This window comes from Grammomys surdaster, unplaced genomic scaffold (genome assembly GCF_004785775.1).
Source record: "Grammomys surdaster isolate TR1022 unplaced genomic scaffold, NIH_TR_1.0 125574, whole genome shotgun sequence".
Taxonomy (NCBI): Eukaryota; Metazoa; Chordata; class Mammalia; order Rodentia; family Muridae; genus Grammomys; species Grammomys surdaster.
In genome coordinates, this window is record NW_021620421.1 from 1,082,048 (window position 1) to 1,089,904 (window position 7,857).

Sequence of the window (7,857 nt, forward strand, 5' to 3'; positions counted from 1 at the left end):
TCCCTTCCTCCCTCCCTCCCTCCCTCCCTCTTTCTCTCCCTCCCCTTCCTTCCTTCCTCTTCTTTCTTTTTTTCCTTTGGGGGTGGGGATGAGTTCTTTTGGAGGTTTGTTTGTTTGTTTGTTTGGAGTTAGTCTATAGACAGGGCTGGCCTCAAACTCAGAGATTTGCCTGCCTCTGCCTCTGCTTCCTCAGTGTTGAGACTGAAGGCATCTCTGCCTCCTCAGTGTTGAGACTGAAGGCATGCGCCAGCACCATCCCTCCAACATATCTTTAAACCTAAAAAATCCTTTTTTCCCCCTCTCTTCTTTCTTCTCTCCTCTCTCCCCTCTTCTCACCCCCTCTCCTTTCTGCTGCTTAAGATTTTGGATCTTTTGGAATAAATGGACTCAGGACACTGGCTGCTCAAGATTCAGTCCATATATTTGCTTCTTGGGAGGGTTTTATTAAAACCTGGTCCAACTGTTGTCTTCCAGAATTAAACACTTGTAATGATGCCTGAGCAACTTCTGCTTTCCAAGGACTTTCTCCCAGACTCACAAGGTTCTGGAGGGACCATATGCACAGCCACAAATGTGCTGTGGTTCCTCTTTGACAGTTGTCACAAGTGGCCTAAACTCAACCACTCAGATGGAATTTTTTAAGGCTTTAGAATTGAGAAGAAAGTAGTGTGGTTGTTCTTGCTAATAGAGCTAAGTACATCAAGTTAAGAAGCAGCATTTTGTCAAGGTCAGGGGAAGCTAGGAGAGGTTGAGGGGAGAGGACAGTAGAATGCTAACAGGCAGAGAGAAGACTTTGATGAAGTTCAGGTCTGTGAATTCTGCCTCATTGTGATGTGCGATACCTTTGTGGTACACTTAAATATATTGTTCCTTTTGCTTTCACGAGCAGTGGTGGATGTGACTGATATTCAACTTCCATCTAGTCTCAAGTCAAGGTATCACAAGACCTCGGTTATACTTTTGCCTCGCCCTGGTATCTTCATGTTTCAGGACTCAGATACTCCTCCTAACAGTTTTTAAAATGTATTTGTTTTTATTGACTTTGTGACTTTGAGATAGGGTTTCATGGAGTCCAGGTTGGGCTTGAACTCACTATACAGCTAAGGCTAGCCTTGAACTCTGGATCATTTGCCCTGAATCTCCTAAGTGCTGGATTTACTACTGGCATGCAACACCATGTTCCGTGCTCCTGATGGTCTCATAGTCTTGGCTTTACTGCTTCACTGACTACAGTGTTCTAGCAGTTTCCTCTTGCCACAATGCCTTGCCTAGAGATCTAGCGCCCTGTTAAGAGTTGGACACTCTGAAAATAGAACCTGCTTGATGATCCATGGAAAACGTTCATGCTGTTGATCCCAGCAACCAGAAATGTCCTGCTGCCTTCTGATACTACAACAGCTGCTCAGCAAAGGTTGAAAATTGTCTAAATAAAAGGAAAGGCCGGTGGGAAAGATCCAAGCCTTGAATTGCAGAATAAGTAGCTGGGATTTAGGAGACTGCCATGTGGCTCAGGGCATGAGGGATCTATTTGTGTGATTTCTATTATCTTTCTCATCCTATCTCAACCTGCCAAAGTACTGAGATTACAAGTCAAACCCTCCATTGTCTTCCTTCCACAAGACACCCCTGTTGTGATAAGAATATTTACTCATTCAACCATTATTCCTCAAGGAATGTGAGTATAGTTGATACTATGAGATAGATAGGTCCTAAGCTGAGACATGTGAATACAGGTACAAGCAAGATCTAATCTTCACTTTGGAAAAATTCTCAATCTAATAATGAGAAAGTCACATTCCTCAACTGTTACCCTAAGATACCAGGAACAATAAAGGGAGAGGTGACAAACTACCAATTACTATGGAAACTCTGCATTGGAGGGACATTCAACTCATCAGGGAAATTTTGGAGGGACAATATCAGGGGAAAACAAAACCATCCAGTTCCATGTCATTTTTTGAAAGATGAGGACTGAGATGGTGGAGGAAGAGACGATATTACAAGAAAAGCTGGAAGATGGCAAAGGCAGAGAGTTATGGGCGTAAATGGCTTTAGATCAGTGTAAGGCTCTGGCATAGATTGAAGCTGGGAAGGTGGGAAGAGCCTTCTTATAACTGTGCAGCTACAGCAAGGTGAGCTAGGTTTAAATGATATCTAAAAACCATTGAGTACCAGAGAATGGACAGTGGTCAGTTCATGGAGCTGACAATGGAGAAGGGAAGGTTAGCTAGGAGGTCTACTGAGGTCATTACACTAACCACAGCAGGGTAGTTGGAACGGGGATGGAGATGTGAGTTCTAAAAGAGACAGAGGATTTTGACCCATCTAGAGTGGAACAGAGGGGATGGGTGTGACAGCAACTTTTGCTGACTCTCCTCAGAGGGTATGCTGTTGGTAGGTCATCATCCCGCTGCTGTTTGGGTCTGACTACTTCTGCCTAGAAAAGTGGCAGGCAGTGCAAGGCAGAGGGGCAAGCACCCTGATTCCAGAAAAACACCCTAAGATTCTGGGAGCTAGAGAAGCCCTGAGCTGACTCAGTGTTACCCCACAGGAACTAAGGAGGGAAGAAAGGGAGATAGATAGGACGGTAGCAGCCTCACTGAACCAGATGGTGACAGCTAAACCAGGGTCAGAGTTTGAAAGCATCACCCTCGGGCTAGAAAGATGGTTCAGCAGTTATGAGCACTGACTACTCTTCCAGAGGTCCTGAGTTCAATTCCCAGCAACCTCATGGTGGCTCACAACCATCTATGATGTGATCTGATACCCTTTTCTGGTGTGTCTGAAGAGAGCTACAGTGTACTCATACATTAAATGAATAAATTTAAAAACGGAAAGAAGAAGAAGAAGAAGAAGAAGAAGAAGAAGAAGAAGAAGAAGAAGAAGAAGAAGAAGAAGAAGGAAACCATCACCTTTTTCTGTTTCCCTGCTACAAACCCCTGAATCTTCTATTCCCCTTCCTCTGCCCCTGTCAGGAGCTTGGTTGCTACAAGGGACATCTTTTCTGACAGAAGTCCCTGTAGCATGAGCTTCGCTTGCTCTCCTCTCCCTGGTTCTCTCTTGACTTCTTTAAAAATAAGTTTTCAGAAACCAGGCATGATGGGGCAAGACTTTAATCTCAGCATTTGGGAGGTAGAGGCAGGTAGATCTCTATTAGTTCTAGACAAGCCTGATCTATACAGTGAACGCTAGCTAGGCAACCAAGGCCACATAGTGAACCCCTATCTTGACAACAACAACAAATAACACAAAACCCCAAAACTACCTACCTACTTTGAGCTCTTTCCTATGCTGCATGCTTCTGAGAGCTTGTCTTATTTAATCCTTTTAATTATTGGGAATAGTTACTAGTGCTCCCTTCGTTTTATGGGCAAGGATTGTTAAGTAAGTTAAGCCAGCCATGAAGCCCAGATGCTGAATACCTACCCTCATCGCCAAGTTGTCTTTAGGTCACTGTTCCCTTCCCTTTTATGTGAGATATCTGGAAAGGTGGTGCTAAATGGGGAGCAGAGGCAGGCTCTGACATTCTAAGTGTTCCTCCAGGTCCAGCTTTTATGTGGGTTCTGGGGATCTAAACTCAGGTCCTCACGCTTATGAGGCAACATCTTACCAGCTCAGTCATCTTCCAGTTTATCAGTAGCAGTCTCTTCTCTGGATTTCCCTTTTGGTTGCTTTATAGTTCCTAAGTTGACTCCCACAGATGGTCTCTCAAATGTACGTCTCTAATCTCCGTCCCTTTTGAAATGGTTACTTGTGTGTCGTTTTCTTATGTCCACTTGATAATACCACAGCCCTCAGGTCCTGATGTCAGCTTTCTCCCTGAGCTTCTTCATCCCTTCTGTTGACCCTGCCCAGTCCTCAGGCTCAAACCCTCAGATCCTCTTGAGTTAACCTTTGGTCCTGTTCTCCCCACCCCATTTGTAGCTATTACCTTTGTGGAATTTACCAAGATCTCTGAGTTTGAGGCCAGCCTGGTCTACAAATCGAGTTCCAGGACAGCCAGGGCTACACAGAGAAAACCTGCCTCAAAAACAAAACAAAACAAAAAAAGGCCTAGCAGTGGTGGCACACACCACCTTTAATCCCAGCACTCAGAAGGCAGAGACAGACAGATTTCCATGTTCAAGGACAGCCTGGGCTACAGAGTGAGTTCCAGGATAGCCAGGGCTATACAGAGAAACCCTATCTTGGAAAAAAAAAGGGGAGGGGGAATGGGTGAGGACACACAAACCCATCTGTGGTACCAGCTTCAGTGAAAGGCTGGCAATAGGAAAAGAAGCCTCACTCCCTTGGGGAGAAAAAAAAAAGGAAGAAAGAAAAAGAAAATACTGTACAAGCTTACCTGCTGCCCCATCTTATAGAGGCATTTTCTGAATTCAAGTTCCTACCTCTTTGATGATGATCAAGCCGACATAAAATTAGCCAGCACATTTGAGAAAAAGATGATGAATTCAGCTCCTCCCATGCAGAGCCTAAAGTGACTGTGTTTTAGCTGAGTCAGGGTGTCTGGTAGGCAATGGGACACATGGCTTTGGAGCTGAGGAAAGGACTAGAAGTTGACAGAAGTAATACCTGAAGTAATTCGAGTAGATGAGGTCATTGGGAGGGCCTGGACGCACAGCCTCATTTTAGGGATGGGCCTGGATTGGTAAGGGAGTAGATCAGGAAGTGGAGGCAGCAAGTTTAGACAAGTAGTTCAGAAGGTTTCTCTATAAACATGGAGGAATGTGATGCAGTTGTAACTGGAGTAGCCTGAAGCTAAGAGAGGGTGTGTGTGTGTGTGTGTGTGTGTGTGTGTGTGTGTGTGTGTGTGTGTTGATGATGATAGACAGGACACACTCATGTCTATTAAGAAACAGGGTCTGCTGACTTCTAGTTCAGGGTTATTGGATCATCCCAACCTCCGTGAAAAAGTGTTAGCCCAGTTAATATCAGGAATTCTGGGTCAGACAGAGACATATTCTTTTGGAGAAGACAGCCTTCTTTGTCTCTAAAAAGCCACAGGCTGCTTTCAACCACTCATGGTGACTCTGCACCCCTGCCCCCAGGAAATCACTTAAGGACTGACTCAGAGGACCAGTTTTTCAGGATGGCTTATCTTTCCAAGTCCTAAAGATATTTTTTCTCCCAATGGACCTCCAGAAGACACCTCTATTTTTTCAAGACTCTGCTGTGGGTACCTGCAATGGGCTCTGGCAGGGAAGCTAGAGAAACACTCAGAACCCAGGAAGACAGATGTTTCTCGTCAGCTTCTGCAATGCAGTTAAGTTACTCTGACATTACTCCATGCCTGTTTGATGTCCAGCCCTGCTAGTACAACTGTGGGTCAGAGTTCACCACTATCTCCCTCCACCTGGAGACAGAGAAAATAGATGGAATAACCTACCAGTTACAACATAGACTTCTGGAACCTTGTAAGAGAGCCCTCAGGACAAGGAATCCAGGAGAATTCTTCCAGGGAGCCCAGCATTACATACTTGATGGAAAAAAAGACAAAGCTATAATTTCCAAATACCCTCAATCACCCTGAATGATCCTGGGCATAGATTTTCTGCCCTCCCTTCCTTCCTTCCCTCCTTCCTTCCTTCCTTCCTTCCTTCCTTCCTTCCTTCCTTCCTCCTTCCTTCCTTTTTAATGGCAACACTATTTAAAATTTATTTAATTTTCTTAAGCATTTGTTTCAGAACCAGGAGACAGAACACTAGGAGTGTATTTGCACAGATCTTTGCAGAACATCTACTTCTGGGAGCAAATTAAAAACAAATGTGGCTTCCTCTCAAAACCTAGAGCTATCCTTGGTGCTTGCTGATAACGCATCCGTCAACAAATCCTGTTCATATCACTTTCAAATGCTCAGTGCTGAACACCTCTCAGCACTCCCTTTGCTTCCACATTAACCCAAATCCCCATCACCTCTACCTGGTGTAACACAGGAGTCTTCTGGTGGTGTACCAAGCTTCTGTCTTCCTCCCACTGGGCCATGCCACACCCAGAACAAGCAGTCCTCTGAATCAGAGTGATCTTTTCCCAATGCAGCATCCCTGCACTGCTACACCAAGTACTACAGTGACTCCATCTCACTTAGAGTAAGGTCAAAGTCTTTATAGTAGTCTTCCAGACATGCTCTACCTGCTTCCCTTTCAGTCTTCTTTGATACTGCTGACACTGTCTGCTAGTCGCTCGGATCTCCGTAAATGCTCACCCACATGCTTACCCACCAGCCCAGACCCTTTGTATTTGAGAATACTTTTGCCTACAGCCTCTTTCTCTCAGATATCTCCACCACCCAGTCGCCTTTCTCTTCCATCTCCCTCTCAGTACTCTGAGATTATTTTTTTCCACGAGGGGGGGTGTTTATTTAGGGAAGAGGGCAAAGGTGGGGAGAGAGATGGAAGAAGATGGTGGAGGAAGAGGAGAGAGAGAGGAGAGGAGTGGAGGCTGGCCATGACCACATGTAGAGAGGGGGAAGGGAAGGGTGGAGAGATGAGGGGACAGAGAGAAGCTAGAGGCAAGAGAGCAAGAGAGTAAGAGAGCATACTTTGAGATTATAACCACTCCACTTAGCTCTTCCTACCCGTCACTCCTTTGTTGTCTCCCAAGGACTTATATCTATTTTGCCTGTTCAGCTATTACTTTTCAGATTCTCCCCCATTCTGTCTGTTTTTGAGACACAATCTCACTATGTAGCCCTAGCTGACCTAGAACTCGCTAAATTGAACCAGATTGGCCTGAGGCTCACAGAGCTCAGCCCATCTCTAGCTCTGCCTCTCTAGAGCCCTAGGCTTAAAAGTGGAGCTGCCCTGCTTGGCCATATGATGTGATCTTGATGAAGACAGAGGTTTTATTTTTGTTTTTTTGAGACAGGGTTTGTCTGTTTGTTTGTAGCCCTGGCTGTCCTGAAACCACTTCTGTAGACCAGGCTGGACTCAAACTCAAGAGATTTGCCTGCCTCTTCCTACGGAGTGCTGGGATTTGTTGTTGTTCAACTGTACTTATTTATTCTGTGACTGGCTTCTTTCCCTAAGCATAGTGTGCCACCTTTAATCCTTTTGTGTGCCTTCTGACGAGTCAAGCAGGGCAGAAAGAGAAGCACAGCTAGGGTCTTTATTAACATTCCCGCCTCAGATCTACAGTTTCATATCTACCCATTAACTCACTCAAACTTTAGTCCATCCCACCACACACACCCCCATCCCTGCCGTGGACCTTCTCTGGGTTCCATGACAGCCGAGCTAACTCCTATCCCATCCTCCTATAAGCTCGTCTATAAGCTTGCTTGTTTCTCTAAGCCTTCTGTTTCCTTTGTCCTGGGTTCTTAGCTATTTCCATCCATTCATGAGTGAGGTGGGCCTCTTGTCTCATCTGCTTCCTTTTTATTTTTTAAAAAGGCTAAGTAATTTTAAAGTGTGTATACGCATGTGTGCCATCAGGTCTTCTGATAATATGATATGCTATGGGCCATTTTCCTCCCCAAACATGATATGCTTAACCACAGCACTTTGCATACACATACATGTGTTTCTGGAGTCAGAGCCCCATTTCGGGGGGCTCTCCTGTTTCCCTCCCCTCTGAATTTCTGGTTGTTGCTGGCTCTCCAGATAGTCTTCCTCAGCTCCTTTCAGAAGTCAGAAGTTTCTTCTCATATTATCAACACTTATTTGCAAGCAAACTATAAATTTTTTTGTGTGTGTGATGGGTTTCTCGCTCTGCCACTCAAGCTGGATGTGTTCTTCTCCTGTCTCAGGCTCCTTAATAGCTGTGCACCTGGCTGTACTCAGCCATACATATTTTATGCATCAGTTGACTTGACCCCAAGAGGAAGGAACTATTACAGTCCCAATCTTACAGATGAGAGAA